Below are 17010 nucleotides of genomic sequence, written 5' to 3' on the forward strand. Positions count from 1 at the left end.
AGCGACCCACCCCGGGGAGCCCCCGGGCGTGGGCCAGCAGGGACGGCCGGCGCTCTCGGCAGGCTTCCCCGGGAACGACGGCGAGGCCGGAGCCAGGAGGAGCGCGGCTGAGCCAGGCGAGAGGTGGCGACGGAGGCAGGAAGGGGCAACAGCGTGTGCAAAGGGCCTGTGGCTGGAAGGAGCCCGGCGCAGTCAAGCTTCGGAGGCAGCTCGGCGCGGCTGGAGGGCCGGGAGGCCGCCACGTCCTGGGGCCAGGCAGGGCCGCGCAGGCCCCGGCTGTGGCATTAATCCCAGGAGGAAAGGAAGGGCCTGGTGGCCGCCATCCCGGCCGCTCCAGGGCCCCGAGCCTTGACCGCCGCGCCCCGTCCCTCTCTCTGGACCCGCTCTCTCGGACAGGTGCAGCCTGGGGTGGCACGGGGCCCCACCCCGGGCTGGGGACTCTCGCCCGTCCTGGCCACCTGCTCGGGCGCCGTGAGGCCAGCCCTGCCCCTTCCTCTTCCGTGGCTCCAAGCTGCCCGGCCCTCGCTGACCGCGGCAGGGGGCACCTGCCCGGCTCGCAGCCTCGCTCCGCCCTTTCCACTGAGACCTCGGCAGGTCACGTCCCACGCGGACGTGGGCTTCGTCGGTCAGTCGTGGCGACGTGGTGGCCCTGCTCCCGGGGATGAGAGAAGGGGCGGCGCGGGGCCCGGCGCCGAGAGGCAACGTGAGCGCGGCGGGCAGCGCGGAGCGGCTCGAGGCTGCCGCACGGGTCCCCGCTGGGGCCCAGCACGCCGGCCTGGGGCTTGAGCACGGAGCACCAGCGCCCGCCTCGGTTTCCGGTAGGTAAGCGAGGCCCCCGGGGATGACAAAGTTTGCAGACGACGGGATTTCCACGGGATTCCTGACATGCCCGAGCCCCACGCGGGCGCCATTTTCTCATTCGATGTTTAACCCGGTCTCACCCAGGTGGCCGGTGGGGAAACTGAGGCCTGAAGCATTTCAGCGAGTAGAGCCGCTGGGCTTGGATTGGGGTCCCCCAGGCCTGTCTGCGCACCAAGCTCCTGTGTGGGGGGGGGCCTGAGCCTGGGAAGCCCCACCTCCCGACGCCCCCGTTCCCCCACGTCCCTCACCCCACGCCCCCCCAGCCCCCGCCAGGACACCCTGTCTCCCACAGGAGAGCTGAGCCTTGCGCCAGGCTGGGCCGGGCTTGCTCTCGGGGGAGGCGGGGGGACGGCCTCGGGCCCCTTGAGCGGCCACGGCCCTCGAGCCACGGAGCGGACGCTGGCGCGACGCCTGACCCAGAGCCCTCCGTTGTCCAGACGTCCCTCCCCTGCCCGGAGCTCGAAGCCGGTGCCTCCCGCACGCCCTGAGGCTGTCGGGAAGGGCCCGGGTGCCGGCGCGGCGGGGCCTGGGGGGTCCCAGCGGGCGCCCTTGTTGGGGGGCAGAGATACGATCGCGGGGGTCTCCGAGCGAGGGGCCCGCGGGGAGCAGGAGAGGGCCTTCCTCCTGCCGAGCCGCGCTCCCGGGCCGCTCCCCGGGCTGGGATCCGGCGCCGGGCAGGGGCGGCCTTATTTGGGATTCTCGCGCGCCCTGAGTTTGACGGGCACTCAGCTCCCGCTCCAGGGCCGCGAGCCCACGCCGGTTCCCGCGCAAAGGCAGCCGCCCGGGAGCCTGGGCCCGAGGGCAGAGGCAGGGCGACCTGCTCCCTGTCTGCTGTGCCGCCTGAGCCAACGACTTGACCTCTCTGAGCCAGTCTCCTCTCCTGTCCCGGGACCATGACCAGGGCCCCCGGGGCAGGGTGAGACGGCCCGCTGGGGACGTGCGGGAAGGCCCTGTGCTGACCGTGCCGAGGGCTGAGGGCGGCTGAGCACAAGCCACGGCGTTCAGAGGCTCAGCTCGTGTCACCCTAACGGCAGGCCGCCGGACAGGTGAGGAAAGTGAGGTTCAGAGAGGTTGAGCAACTCACTCCCGGGCGCACAGCCTGCTGGGGATGGAGCCGGAGCCGGCGCCAGGCCTCGCTCTCGTTCTCCGCTGGCGGTCGAGCACGCCAGGGCAGGGGCTTTGCACCCGCAGCAGGCGGGCTTCCCGGCAGCTCGGCAGCTCGGCCGGCGCAGCTCCTTCCCAGGCCCTTTTCGGGAAGGTCACCGGAGCCGCTCCAGGGGCTGCTCAAGGAAGGAACCAGAATTCCCGTCGGGCTCAGCAGTTCCGCTCCGTACCTGCCCCCCAAAGGGCAAGCGGGCCCCAGACCCAAAGCTGGGAGCCAGCAGCCGCGGGGGGCGAGAGGAGGTGGAGGAGGAGGGGGGCCTGCGCCTGCCCTGGACGTGATTCAGCCCCGAAAGGAGAGACGCGCGGCCCACGCCGCGGCGCCCGCGAACCCGGGCACGTGTGCTCCGTTAAAGGAGCCGGGCACGAAGGGCCGCCCGCTGCCGCTCCATTTGTATAAAACCTCCAGGCTAGGGGAGCCGGAGAGGCAGGAAGGAGAGGGAACTTGGGGTGGCGGCTGAGGGGTCCGGGCTTCCCTTTGGGGGGGATGGAATGTTCTGGAACATGATGCTGGGCATGCCCTAAATGCCACTGAATCGTACCCTTTAAAATGGTTACAAAACGATGAATTTTCTATTAGGCGAATTTTATCATGATGAAAGAAAATCCCCTTTCAGATCTGAGGAGACGGAGGCTGGGTCCCACCGCCCGCAGCCATCTGGAGGAGGAAGGAGATGGGTCAAGGGGCCGGGGCCGTGGAGGAGGAGGCTGGGAAGAGGAAGCACGCACACCTGGAATCCAGCCACAAACCTCTCCCGGATGGTGTGGACACGGCCGCTGTCTCGCCTGAGCAATCATCAGGGCAAGGCTTGCCTCGAGGATCCCGTGATGCCAGTGGACCTCTGTTGTGAAGATAAGACGAGCCGAGTCCCAGGTTCCAGCAAGCAGACGCTGCCCCCCAGGGGCTGCTCCCAGGAGACCCTGTCCTCGGACTCTGAGCTGGCTGGACGGCGTCAGTGCCTCCGCTGTCCCCGGACCCGGGTGTGACCACTGCCCGTGGTGTGCACGGCTGGCAGTCCACACGGCAGACAGGGTGGGCACAAAGGCACGTCCGCCCCTCCCAGACCTTCCCGGTCTGCGCTAGCCGAGGGGCGCCTTCCCGGCAGGCTCCCCGTCTTCGGGGACAGCTCCCTGCCTTTCCCCGGGAGCCTCCTTCCCGTCCCCGGTCACGAGGCCCGGACAGGGCTGCCCTCTCGGCTGCAGGTGGCCGCGGGCCCTTGGCCCTGGCAGCAGCTCATGCTGGTCCAGCGAGCGTCCGCCCTGGAGGTGGGCAGGACACAAGCCCGGAGCAGCTGCTGGCACCTTCGCCACCCCTCGGGGACGACGTGGAAGGGGGGCGGTCCCCACCCTGGGCCTGCAGCCCGCTGACCTTGGAGGTCCTCGTGACGTGGGCCGGCGTTCCCTTCCCGTCTAAGCGCGTTTCAGGGGGCTCCTGTCACTTGCACCCAGAGGGACACCGAGGAGCGTGGGAACGGCGCCAGCGTCGGCCTCCCTGTGGCCCGGGGGTGGAGGGCAGCTGGGGCGGGGGCTGGACGCAGCAGGCACGGCGAGCCTGGGGTCCTGCGAGGGAGGAGGCCGCGGCTGGGTGCCCCGGGATGGGGATGGGTCCCCCTTCCTCGACGCGTCTCGACCTCCCGAGGGTGCGGGCCTCCCCGGGCAGCCTCCCCGCTGTCCAGTGTGGTGAAGGGCAGCTCCTCCCCGCTGCCCGCCCACTCTGCGGCCCTGGCAGGCCCCACCCCAGCGTCCTTGCCTGCGAGGTGGGGACTCGAGCACAGCTCCGTCTTCGGGCGGCCCAGCTCGGACCCCAGCTTCCTTTGCTCCTTACAAGCTGCTGCCTCAGTTTCCCCAGCTGTAAAACGGGGGTGAAAAGCGTGTCCTTCCTCGCGTTGCTTTGCCAACTGGAGGTGCGGAGCCCCCAAAACGGTGGCTGGCGTCACCCAGGGAAGGTCCCCTGTCTCCGGTTTTCTCAGAGCCTGCCGGGCTCACAAAGGGGCCTTCTGCTCAGGAAGTTCTGGATCACAGAGTGGTTCAACAATGGCGGTGGAGGAATACTGGTATGGGATGTTATTGACAGGCGATATATGGTTGACAGGGAGTTATACAGGGCATGTGTCCAGGGTGCATGGAAATGTTTGAATATACTCATAGTGGAAACAATTAAAAACAACAGCTGGGGGGGTACTGGGTTCCTGGCCGGGGGGGCTCTGTCGTGGTCCCTAGGGGAGCAGCGGCTGTCTCCCAGGTGCAACGGCAAGGACCAGGAAGGAATGAGGGTCCTACAGTGAGCCCCTGATACTAATGACTATGCTTGTGAGCCTATATGCCTGAAATAAGAACAAGGCTTAGAGCATCACTGTGCCTAAGGGTTTCCCTCCTGAGAGCCTCCGTGTTACTCAAATGTGGCCAGTCTCAAAGCCAAACTCAGCATGTAAATGCATTGCCTTCCCCCCAGCATGGGACATGACACCCGGGGATGAGCCTCCCTGGCACCGAGGGATCACTACCAAGTACCAGCTGATGACATAACTAGAAAATGACCTTGAATTAAAGGTTCAACACAGACCAGTAGAATATCCCTGTCTACATATAATAACAGGAGTTTAAAATGCTGTTTGACCTAAGGTAAGGGGGAAATGGAAAGGACAAATGAGTTCATATGGCTATGAGTCTCTAAAAAAGAGTCTGGAGGTTGTCAGAAGGATTGCCCTTATGCACACCTGAGCAGAGTCTCAGAGACAGATAAAGTAGATACAACCCCAGGTATTGGTCCTTTTGAGGGCTAAAGAGACCCACAGGTTCTATGGTCATGGCAGATGGGGTTCACTGCCATGCCAGTTGGCCCTTCTTTGGAGCTGGTGTTTCTGCGTGATGGAGCTGGACTCAGATGGGATCACTTTTCACAAGCCTTTCATGCTACTTTACGGGAATTGTAGTTGGTGCTGGGGTTTAAGATATATCTAGGGGATTTGAATCTCTGGACTGACAATATGATGGCCAGGCCCTGAGCCTCAACAGACTTCAACTCCTACACTCTGATTTATTGGACTTACCCCACTCAGCTAACATGGAGTTGAAGAATGTCAACCACCGCACCATGGAGCCTAGAGTGCCTACAACTGAAAGCAGGAGGATTGCATCCAGTATCCATGTGGAATCTAAGCCCCCTCTTGACATAGATGTGGAGTGGACACAACCAAGCCAAGGTCCACAGGAAGGAGGAATACAGTAAGGATCAGAGTGTACTTAATGATATCCTATTCATGAACTATTGTGGTTAATAATCGAGAAAATGTGGCATTGATGTGGAAAAAGTGGCCATGGTGGCTGCTGGGTGCGGGGAAGGGGAGGAGGAGAGGAGATGTGGAGGCATTCTCGGGACTTGGAGTTGTCCTGCGTGGTGCTCCAGAGACAATTGCTGGAACATTGTATGTCCTCCCATGGCCCACTGGATGGAACGTGGGAGGGTGTGGGCTATGGTGTGGACCACAGGCCATGGGGTACAGCGATGCCCAGAGATGTACTCACCAGATGCAAAGGATGTGTCATGATGATGGGGGAGAGTGTTACTGTGGCGGGAGTGTGGGGTGGGGGTGGTGGGGATGAATGGGGGCCTCATATTTTTTGAATGTAATATCTTTTAAAATTGAATAAATTGAGTAGAATTTGGGAAAAAAAAATAAAAATAAAAAAAACAAAAAAAACAAAAAAGGGACCTTCTGTGCTCAGGCACCTGTGCCCCCCACCTCCGGGGCAGCCGCAGGTGTCAGAGTGGTGGGAGCTGGCCCCCCTCTGGGGGGTACCGACCCGTCACCTGGTGACAGCCGTGCCTGCAGCCCATCCTCAGCCACGACGCCAGTGCCCAGAATGCTCCAGCCCCAGCTTCAGCCTCTTCCCAGGGAGCCCGTGCGTTACGGCGAAGGATAAGCAGGGCAGTAAGCTGAGCCGGCCATGGCCGCCCCGGTGCAGGCGTCTGGAAACACTGGGTGCCATGAGGCGTCCCCCAGGGAGAACGGGGGAGAAGGACCCATGGCACGTTGGGCAGTGTCATCCCCCCTGGTGGGCCTGACCCCGGCCTGACCTGGCCAGACGCTGAAGTGGCCCAGCCTGATGCCCCCACCTGCCCCAGGGGTGTCTCGGCCCCCTCCTGGCTCTACACCTGCCCAAGTCAGCCCGCGCAACCCCTTTCCCGCCCCTCGAGCGAGCGGAGGGTACGCGGCTGGAGGACGTGCAGCCTCTGCTCTCCTCGCATTCCCTGAGTCATGGGTGGGAATCCTGACTCACGGCTGGGCGGCCTTGGGCTGGCTCCTCACCCTCTCTGGGCCTCAAAGCCTCACCCGTCAAATGGGGACGGAGGAAGGGAGGGCACCTGCCTCCCGTGGGGGAGGACTCGGCTCTCTGGCTTGGAAGGCGCCTGCCCCGAGGGGCACCCTCGAAGCGACCGGCCAGCAGGCGTCAGGACAGGGGCGGCCTGTGGCCCCGCGCGCTCCGGAGCCCGGCTTCCTGGCCCACATCCTGGCGCCTCTCAGGAGCTGAGCGACCCCAGCCTGCCGCCTGCTGTCTCTGTGCCTCCGTTTCCTCATCTGGAAAATGGGCACGTTAACGGTCCTGCTGCGGTGGGTGGTGGAGGTGACAGACTAGCCAGGGATGGACGGGCCATTGCAGAGGACGCCGCCCGCGCCCGGGCTTGGGAAGCCCTTGGGAGAGGCTGCCCGTCTCCCGGGGGCCCCGCTTGTCTGGCCGGCTGTGCGGGGCTCTTCTGAGAGCAGGCCTGTCAGTGCTGGAGGGACGCCGGCCGCCGGGGCCCTGCCCCTCGGTGTCCCCCGCAGGGCGCTGCAGTCTCCCGAAGCTGGACGCTGGTCGTCCTGGCCCCCCATCTGGGCCTGTCCCCAGGACCTGTCCCCCAACGTCACCGAGGCCCAGAGGGGGACGGAACCCCCCATCCCCGCCCCCGCAGCTCGTTTGCTGTCCCCGCCAGCCTCTCCTGAGCTGGCCGGGCTGGACCGATGTCCTTGTGTCCCCACGAGTGGCAGATGGAGCGACCCTGGGACGCTGAGGATGGGGCCGCGTGGCGTGGCGTCCCGTGGCCTCTGGAGCTGGGGCGCCCGCCGCCCACGGCCAGCTTCGTGTCTCGCCCGCGCTCTTTCTTGCTCCCGCACCACGGCGTGGGGGATACGGGCGGCGAGTGTGGCCGCAGCCCTCCATGCCGAGGGCGCGAGGACAGAAAACCAGCGGCGAGGCCTGTCCTGCAGGTGGTCGGGGCCGTGGAGGGACGCAGGCCCGAAACAAGAGCTCGCTGGGCCTGGAAACCTGCACCTTAAAAATGCGAAAAAAGGGAAGCGGACTTGGCCAGTGGTTAGGGCGTCTGTCTACCACATGGGAGGTCCACGGTTCAAACCCCGGGCCTCCCTGACCCGTGTGGAGCTGGCCTATGCGCAGTGCTGATGTGCGCAAGGAGTGCCGTGCCATGCAGGGGTGTCCCCTGCATAGGGGAGCCCCACGCGCAAGGAGTGCGCCCCGTAAGGAGAGCCGCCCAGCGCGAAAGAAAGCGCAGCCTGCCCAGGAATGGCACCGCACACACGGAGAGCTGACGCAGCAAGATGATGCAACAAAAAAAAAAGGGGGAAAAAAAAGGAAGATGTGAAATGAAATCCGTGCTCCTAAATCTACCCAAAGGGGCAGCGCATGTGCTGGGAGAGGATCATCTCTGGGATTAGGCCTCGAGGGAGCCGATGGCCCCCTCCTCCGGGAAGCCCACCGGGCCCGTGAACAGGCCGGGCGGTCCCGGGGCTCAGTGGACGCGCTGCCGGGTGGGGTGCCCTGGGGCCGCGGTCTAAGGCTCCGCTTCTGCCGTGGGACTCGACCCTTTGCCCTTGAGCCTGGGCTTGGCGGGCGGTCGTGTGTGCCCCTCCTCGCTGTCCCTTCCTGGGACCGCACTTGTGATGTCCGTGGGTGCAATCCCGGGGCCCCGCCGAGCGAGGGAGCGCGGCCAGCCTGACCCCAGCGGAGCAAGCCCGGGGGGGGGGGCCCGCTCCCACCACCCTCACGTCCCTCCGCCGCCTCCGCCACCACGTTCGCAGAAACGCTGCGTCAAAGGCCGGGGACAGGAGTCGGAGAAGAGCGGGGAGAGCAGGTCCCGCTCCGGCCAAAACGAAACCACGCGAGCGGTGGGAGCTGCGCCGTTCGGAGCGAAGCGTTTGCGTGTCTGCGTTTAAACGTGAAGACGCGTGGGGTTCCTGCTGGCACGCGAGAGCCTAACCTCCTGCAGCGTTAAAGAGCAAATAAAAAGCCACGCGCGCCGAGCCAGGCGTGCATTTCAGAGCCTCAGACAGCGCCTTCCCCTGCTTTTTGGCCTCGGGGCCCCGTTCTCGTTCTGCAGGGGCCCGCGGGGCTGTAGCTGGCAGCTTCCACCTGCCGGCTCCGTGCTCCGGCTTCTCCAGGCAAACGTGCACCTTCCGCCTCTCCTGGTGGGTGGGGGGCACTGAAGCCCCGGCCCCTCCCTGCCCTGCTGCCCCGCGCGGGGCGTCTCCCCTCCGGGACTCGAGCACCCCCTCGCCTGGGCCCGCGCCCACCGCCTCTGCAGGCTCCATGCTCGGGCCTTGCCTCCAGGACTCCCGCTCCAGTGCTCCACACATCAGGCTGTTCTACCCAGAAGGATACAGCCCGCCCTGCTCGCACCTTCGGTGGCTCCCCACCGCCAGCGGGATAAAACCCGGGCTCCCGGGTGGGCTCCGGCCCCCCCCAGCCCTCAGCTGCAGCCTTGCTGGCACCTTCACCCGTTGGCCCTAACCACTGCTCTCTCCTACCTGGAAGCCCTTGCTGCCGGGACGCCCCCTCTGGGCTTCGAGCATGCAGTTCCCGGGGCCAGAAGGCCCTTCCCGCTCTCCTCCACAGGCGGCTCCCCCAGCAGGGGGTCTCGGTGGCCCCGTCCCCCTCCAGGGAGGAGGCTCCTTGCAGGGGGGACCCCGGTGCCCCGCCCGCCGCCGCTCTTCTCCTTTATCTTCCTAGTCCTCCCCCTCCCCTGCCCCGCCCGCCTCTCTCCTCTCTCTGTGTCTGTCTGTCTTTCCGCCCCCCTCCCCCACTGTACGATACCTGTCCCTGGCATCCTTCTCCCCCCCCAGGCAGGGCTCCGGGGTCAGGCGTGGCCCGTCCCGGCATTCAGGGCGGGGTCTCATCTGCCTCTGCTCCTGCCCTCAGTGCTTTCCACCTCCCCGCGGCCAAGGGAGGCGCCCTCATTATCCCAATCACCAGCTGGGGAAACTGAGGCTCAGAGAGCCGGGCGACTTGCCCCATGTGCAGCCCCGGGCTGCGCGCGGCAGAAGCCCTGGCTGAGCCTCGCCCCTGCGGACCCACCTGCGCGGGGCCGGCCAGAGGGGGCAGCCGAGGGGCCGGCGGCTGCTCCTGACCCCGAGATGGGGCGGGGTGCCCCGACGCCCCGGAGGCACCGGGCCTGGGCCGGGGGCGCCCGTCCTTCCGCAGGGTCGGCCCGGGTCACTCGTGCGCCCATCCCGGGCTCGGAGGCTCTGGGCCCGTGGGAGGGGGGGGGCGGGGGGCTTGCCGGTCGGGGTCCCCGGGAGGTGCCAGCCCCAAGGGGTCTCCTCCGTGGGAAAGCCAGGCGCTGCTTGGGGTCCCCCCTGGGGCGGCCGCTGGGTGCTGCTCCACTCTGGCTCTCGACTCGCGCAGGGGGCTGGGGGCTGGGCGGGGCCCGCGGGGCCATTCCCATCAGGCTCCCTGGCTGGGGACTGGCCTCCCGCCTGCCCGGCCCTGGCCGTCCTCCAGCCGCATCCCGCCGGCCTCACCTTCCCGCTGCTCGAGCCAGAGGGGGCCAGGGCGAGACGCTGATCTCAGCGCACGGGAAAGGATCCTGGGCGGCGCAGGAGCAGGGCTGGGCGTGGTCCTCGGGTGGTCCGCTGCCCCCCGCCGGCCCCTTCCCTCTGCCCAAGCTTCCTTTGATGTGGCTCAGGAGGGAAGTCCACCAGCCAGTGAATAATCAGGTCCACCAGCTGCCTTTTTAGAAAATGCCGTAGCTCTTAGGGGGTTAGCGCTCCATCAGTCATTTTCACTTTAGTATGAATTAATTTGCTCGGCATACTTTCCTACTAAGATGAGGTGTGCTGAGAGAGCAGGGCCTCCTGGGGAGGTCCCTGGGACTCTAGGTGCCCCGTGGGAGGTGGGACCACCCGGCAGGGAGCTGCCCCGGGAGCTTGGGGCCCTGGGCCAAAGGAAGGAGCGAGGAGGACAAAGTCACATTTTTTTTTCTGTCAAAATGTTCTTAACGGGCCAGTCCTGAGTCCAGGAAAGGAGAATCTGTTTTTCCTCTGCTTCCTTTTCCCCTTGACCCCCTCCCCGGCCCGCATCCCCCGACCCTGCCAGGCAATTATCACCAGCTCCAGAATTGCACTTGACGTGGCAGGCGCCAGATGGGACCAAATGTCACTATTTGGTTGCGAAGGCTGGAGAAGGCGCCACCTGCCTCGGCGGCGTGGGCAGGGGGCGGCAGAGTGGCGGGGGCTAGAGGGGGGCTCGAGGCGTGGAACAGCAGCAGCTTGCGTGGCTCGACCACGGCGTCCCTTCCGGCGCCCCTCGACGAGCTGGCTGTTGGGGAGGAGGGGGCTGGTGGGCCAAGGGCCCCCCAGGAGCGCTGACCTCTCGAGGGCCTTGAGACGGAGCGCAATGGTTCCAGCCGAGGTTCACGGACCCGGGTTCTCCAGGGCCTTCTCTTCCCCGGCTCCCAGCAGAGCCCCAGGCTGCAGGGCCGGCTCTGCCCAGCTGGGCCCCGGGGAATGACGAGGACAGTGACGTGCCCTTGGACCCAGCGCGCTGTAGGCTCCAGGAGCGCCTGAGCAGGTCTCACCGCGGGGAGCAAGGATGCGCCGGACGCGCGTCCCACAGCGCCACCACGTGGCCGCGACGGAAGCAGGGTCATTGAAAGATGGGCCCCCGGAGGGTGGGCTGCCCCCTCTGGCTTCCGCTGGAAAGTGAGGGTGAACCTTTGGGTCAGGCGAGCTCCTGAGGTTCACGGACAATTCACGGGGGTAGCCGAGGCTTGGAGAGGAGACTTCCAGACTGCCGGCTGATAGGGGCGATGACGGGACAATTAACTGAAAAGGAAAGAGGATGGACCTGCTTTGGGACCTGGGCTGGTGCAGTGGGCCGTGCTGGGCGCTTCCCCGTGGGGTCCACGTGTGGACAGGGGTGAGTCTGGGGAGCTCACCACCTCTGTCAGCAAGAACAAAACAACAACGACGAAAGCAGGAGTGCGTTTCCTGCTGAAGCGAGCGGCTCCCTCCCGAGGCCCGTGGAGGCGGCCAGCGCCCCGCGCCCCGAGGCCGGTGACCTTCCCCAGTGTCCAGCAAAGCCTCCTGCTCTCTCTCGGGGTCCAGCTGGCCTCCCTGGCTCCCCTGGAGGCCCCTGTGGGGGTCTCCCATGCCCTGCAGCACCCAGATGTGGTGGAACCCAGTCATCCTCACGGCCAGGACTTGCGCAGACAGAAGGGAAGTCCATTCGCTCTCAAAAGTGCCAGCTCATGGCAATTCTTATTCCTGCCCGGGTTTGTCACCCAAAGGGCTCTGGTGAGCTCCCGGGATGCCGGAAGGTGACCGGGCTGCTCGAGCCGCCGGGCAGCGCAAGGTCGGGTGCCTGACTCTCTGCGCTGGGTGCGACGGTCACAAAAGGGGTCCATACGGACCAGCCCTGGGGACAAATCCCGCTGACGGCTCCTTCTCCCAGCGTGATGGGTTGGTGACATGCTCGGCCCTCTGGACCTGCAGAGCCCAGGGCTGTGCTTGCCCCGAATTCTTCCCAGAGTGGATGTGACAGGTCTCTGGGATTGACCCCCGGCAGGGGCCGGGGTCCCCCGTGAGCGCCCCAGGCCGGGGCTGTGCTGGCGGCCCTCCAGTGCCCGCCGAGCCCCCTCCGCCTTCCCCGCAGCCTGCGCCCTGGGGACTGGCTGGCACGGCTGCCTCCATGGGGCCCTAACTCCGTGCCCTCAGGTTTCCAGGGCTTTGGCCAATGGGGGACACTGACGTTACGGGCAGAGAGCACCTGAGGCTTGGCCCTCCTGGCCACGCTGGCTGCACCTGGGGGGACATCCCCGGTGGGTGTTCTCTGTGACAGCTGCAGCGTCATCTAATGCCCCCACCACACCACCCCTGCGGGGCGAGGGGCCGTGAAACGGGTCTTTGGAGGGGAGGTTAGCTCCCACCAGGCCACGCTGCAGCGGCTGGGCCAGAGCCAGTGGGCTGGGGGCCCGGTGAAGAGGGAAGGGACGCAGGCACCCGCGGGGAGACCGAGGCAGGGGCTGGAGGGAGGCGTCCGCAGGCCGGAAGAGGCCGGAAGGAGCCTGCCCCAGCTTTAGGGGGAGCGCGGCCCCTCCAACGCCTCGGCTCGAAACCCGGGCTTCCGGGACTTTCCGTCCTGCCAGCCCCTGGAGTGTGGGGCTTGGTAAGGCAGGGCCCGAGGGCTCCCCTGCTCCCAGGCCTGGGGTGGCCCTGGCTGCACCCGTCCCTGCTGCTCCCCTTCCACTCTGTCCCCTGCCCAGGGGGCTGTGACGGCCTGACCCTGCCTGCGTTGGGGCTGACCCCCCCCTCTTCATTTGAATACTCTCAGGGACGGGGAGCTCAGCCCCTGGAGAGCAGCCCGTCCTGGCGGGCAGGCCGTCCAGTAGCCACCCCCGATCACGCCCCCACTGAGGACGGGCCCCCACATCTCTCTCCACCCCGCCCACGTCGGCGACGACCCCGGCCCCGAGCCTCCTCTCCGTCCGGTGCTCCTGGAATTGTTCTGTGCTTCCAGGGCCAGCGCTTCCGGCCCCTGACCCCGCCCTGGGACCCCTCAGCGCAGGCCCAGCTGGAGCCGACCTGCGCCGTCGTTCCGGCCGGGCGAGCGGTGGCCTCGCGTCCGCGGGGAGCCTCCAGGGGCTGCAGACGGGCCGGCGGGGCTGGGGACACAGCCGCTGCTCCCTGTGTGCGCTCAGGCGGGACTCGGCACTCCCAGGAGGCTTTCTGCCCTGGTGGTCCCGAGGTGGCCGGTCGCCCGCTCGGCCGTGCTCCGTGAGTCTGGGGGCCGTGCCCGAGGGATGCGGCTGGCCGGGCAGCCCGGAGAACCCGCAGCCTCGGCTCTGACTCGCAGCCACCTGGAGAGCCTTTCGAATTCGGGCACCAGGGCCCTCCCTGGGCAGACCCGGGGTCCCGGGGTCCCGGGCTCTGATGCACGGGGAGGCTGGGGGTTCGTGGCCTGGGCGGGGCTGAGCTTGGTCAGCTCGGAGAGGGACCGGGGGATGGACAGCAGCCTCCCTCTGCGGGCCAGGGACGCTGGGGTGAGCTGGGCTCCTTGTCCCCGCGGCCTGGGGCGTTTCCATCCTGGAGAGTCGGGGCCGGGCCTTCCGGAATGCCCAGTGCGCCCCAAGGGCACTGCAAGCTGCTTCGGGTTTCCACCTCTTTTTTCATAATTGCAGTGGATTTGGAAGCGACGGAACCCGGATGTGTGGGAGTGCCCCCTGGGCTGCTGGGCTCGGTCTGGTGCCCACAGAGGGCTGGCTTCCCGGACGGGTGGCTCCTCTATGCAAATTAGGTGAAGGTGCCTGGTAGGGGGTGGACTGTGCCCCCCAAAAGCTGTGTTGAAGCCCCGGTCCCCCGTCCCCCCGAACGCGGCCTCTCTGGAAATGGGGGGTTGCAGATGGAGTTGGGCGTGTGGAAGTGAGGTGTGCTGGAGGCACGGGCTCGCGACCCAGTGACGGGGCCTTAGAAGAAGGGACTTGGGCACAGATGGGCAGGCAGACGGAGGGGAGACCGACAGGCGACGCCCGAGGCAGGGGCCCACGGGCCAGCCCGCCAGAAGGGCCAGGAGGGCCTCCCTGCTGGCTGCGAGGCAGTGCGGCCCTGCAGCACCTTGATTTCGGGCCGTGCGGCACCCCAATTTTGGGCCATGCGGCACCGCAATTTCAGGTCCTGTGGCACCTCGATTTTGGGCCCTGCCAGCCTTGATTTCAGATCCCATGGCACCTTGATTTTGGACCCTGTGGCTCCCCGATTTCAGGCCCTGCGGCACCTCGGTTTCAGACCCCGTGTCACCTTCATTTCAGGCCCTGCCAGCTCCACGCCGGGAGCCAGTTCGTTTCTGTGGCTCGAGCCCCGGTTTGTGGCGCGGCCCCAGGGAGCTAAGGCAGGTGCCTGCCTTGAGGACGTTGCCTCCACGGGACAGAAAGCGGTGTAAGGCGCAGCCCACGGTGTCCGGGATGTCCCCGTTAGACGCTAACAGGACGCGTGGGCCCACGGGCAAACTGCACCTAGTTTTAGGCCGTACTGGCAACTCCACCAGGGCCTGGGCTTCCTCGGCCACGCGAGCCGCCCCGCGGCCCCTCGGGCGCCCCTTCTCTCCACCGCGCGCCTCTCCCTCCCTCTCTCCCACCCACGCCTGCCCACGTCCTCAGCCCCCCGGGCCGTTCAAGGCCCCGACGCCAGGCTGCAGGGGCCCTGCGGGCTCCCAGGGGCCGCGACCCCCACCCAGGCCCAAGATCCGTGGAAGCTTCCTTCCGGCGCTGGCTGCACCCGGGGGGTCCTGCTAAGCAAAGTGTTTGCCGTTTTTGTTGCAAACAGAAGATTTTGGAGAGGAGAAAAACCCAGGCAATCTTGCCACCTGGAGACAACTTTCATTCGTCTTTGTGTCCCGTGGCCGAGGCTCCTCTTTCTGCAGTGCTGGGCTCCCCCCTCCGGAGCCTCTCTGAGCCAGGGGACCCCTCACCCAGCTACCGCCCCCCCACAGCTCAGTCACCGCCCCATGAAGACCTGCGGGTGTGGACCCGCTCGTAAGAGCCTATTTCGATGCAGCCGACTCGAATCCGGGCGGCCTTCATCTGATGAGCTGCAGACCTCAGGCGCAGAGCAAGTCTACCCAGGGGTGCAGATGACCGGGCAGGGGAGCCGAAGGACGGGGGCCGGGGAGGCGACGGCCGCGTGACGCAGGCAGAGTGACCGCTGGCCCGGACGCTCCAGCCTCAGGACGCACGGCCGGGAGCTCGAGCCTCAGCGTCCAGCCTCCAGAACCCGCAGTCAAGAACCTGTTTTTAAGTCAACCCGTTTGTGGTATCTGACAAACGAAGACACACCCATCATCCATCCCCCTTCCTTCCTTCCTTCCTTCCTTCCTTCCTTCCTTCCTTCCTTCCTTCCTTCCTTCCTTCCTTCCTTCCTTCCTTCCTTCCTTCCTCCTATCCATTTATCCATCAATCCACTCTTCTTTCCTTTATCCACCCATCCAGTCATTCATCCACAAATTCATCTACTCACCTGCCCATCCATCCACCCATCCATCCATCCATCCATCCATCCATCCATCCATCCATCCATCCATCCAACATCCCTCCCTCCCTCTAGCAAATTGCTGCTGAGTTCTGGTGGTCTCTCCCATCCTGCCTCAGTGTTCTGTGACACGACTCCTTCCTTGTCAAGGCCCCTCAAGGCTCATGAGCTAACTTTCCAGGTATCATTGGTCTCTGCCCAGAAACAGACTTGGAGAGGACACCGTGGGCTGGGCGCCTCCTGTGTCCCTGATTTGGGCCTGCTTCCCGTGATCTGCTTCCCATGACCTGCTCCCCTGTGGTCCTCTTCCCGTGACCTTCTCCCCCGTGGCCCGCTTCCCATGACCTGCTCCCCCGTGGCCCACTTCCCCGTGACCTGCTCCCCATGTCCCACTTCCCGTGGTCTGCTTCCCCGTGACCTGCTCCCCGTGTCCCACTTCCCGTGGTCTGCTTCCCCGTGACCTGCTCCCCGTGTCCCACTTCCCCGTGACCTGCTCCCTGTGTCCCACTTCCCATGACCTGCTCCCCCGTGGCCCACTTCCCCATGACCTGCTCCCCATGTCCCACTTCCCGTGGCCCACTTCCCCGTGACCTGCTCCCCGTGTCCCACTTCCCGTGATCTGCTTCCCCGTGGCCTGCTCCCCGTGTCCCACTTCCTGTGGCCTGCTCCCCGTGTCCCACTTCCTGTGGCCCGCTTCCCGTGACCCACTTCCAGTGGCCCGCTTCCTGTGACCTGCTCCCCCATGGCCCGCTTCCCCGTGACCTGCTCCCCATGTCCCACTTCCTGTGGCCCGCTTCCCGTGTCCCACTTCCTGTGGCCCGCTTCCCCATGACTTGCTCCCCGTGGCCCGCTTCCTGTGACCTGCTCCCCCATGGCCCGCTTCCCGTGGCCCGCTTCCCCGTGACCTGCTCCCCGTGGCCCGCTTCCTGTGACCTGCTCCCCCATGGCCCGCTTCCCGTGGCCCACTTCCCCGTGACCTGCTCCCCGTGTCCCACTTCCCGTGGTCTGCTTCCCCGTGACCTGCTCCCCGTGTCCCACTTCCCGTGTCCCACTTCCCCGTGACCTGCTCCCTGTGTCCCACTTCCCGTGATCTGCTTCCCCGTGGCCTGCTCCCCGTGTCCCACTTCCTGTGGCCTGCTTCCCGTGTCCCACTTCCTGTGGCCCGCTTCCCGTGACCCACTTCCGGTGGCCCGCTTCCTGTGACCTGCTCCCCCATGGCCCGCTTCCCGTGGCCCGCTTCCCCGTGACCTGCTCCCCATGTCCCACTTCCTGTGGCCCGCTTCCCGTGACCCACTTCCGGTGGCCCGCTTCCCCGTGACCTGCTCCCCTGGCCCGCGTCCCGTGGCCCGCTTCCCGCTGATCTGGCTCCTGCCGTTCACCTCAGTTCTGGAGGGAGCCCGTCCAGCACCACCGAGGACCCCGACGCCCCGAGTCTGCTGACTCGAGAGTCAGTGTGGCCCCCAAGTGATGAGGATGTGAGCGCGGGCGGGGCAGTGAGCGCGGTGGGCGACGGGGGCTGCAGGGAGGAGGGGCAGGCGGCCCAGGAGAAGGTGCTGGGAGACCACCAGAACTCTCCTCCACTGGGGGCAGCCGCTTTGCTCCAGGGAGCGCCCTGGGCCCAGGAGCACAAGTCCTCACGGTGCAGCAGGAGTCCTGGGTCGGGCCGTCCTCGGCCTGGGGGTGGCTCGTCTCC

This window comes from Dasypus novemcinctus, chromosome 10, assembly GCF_030445035.2.
Source record: "Dasypus novemcinctus isolate mDasNov1 chromosome 10, mDasNov1.1.hap2, whole genome shotgun sequence".
In the NCBI taxonomy this organism is placed as follows: Eukaryota; Metazoa; Chordata; class Mammalia; order Cingulata; family Dasypodidae; genus Dasypus; species Dasypus novemcinctus.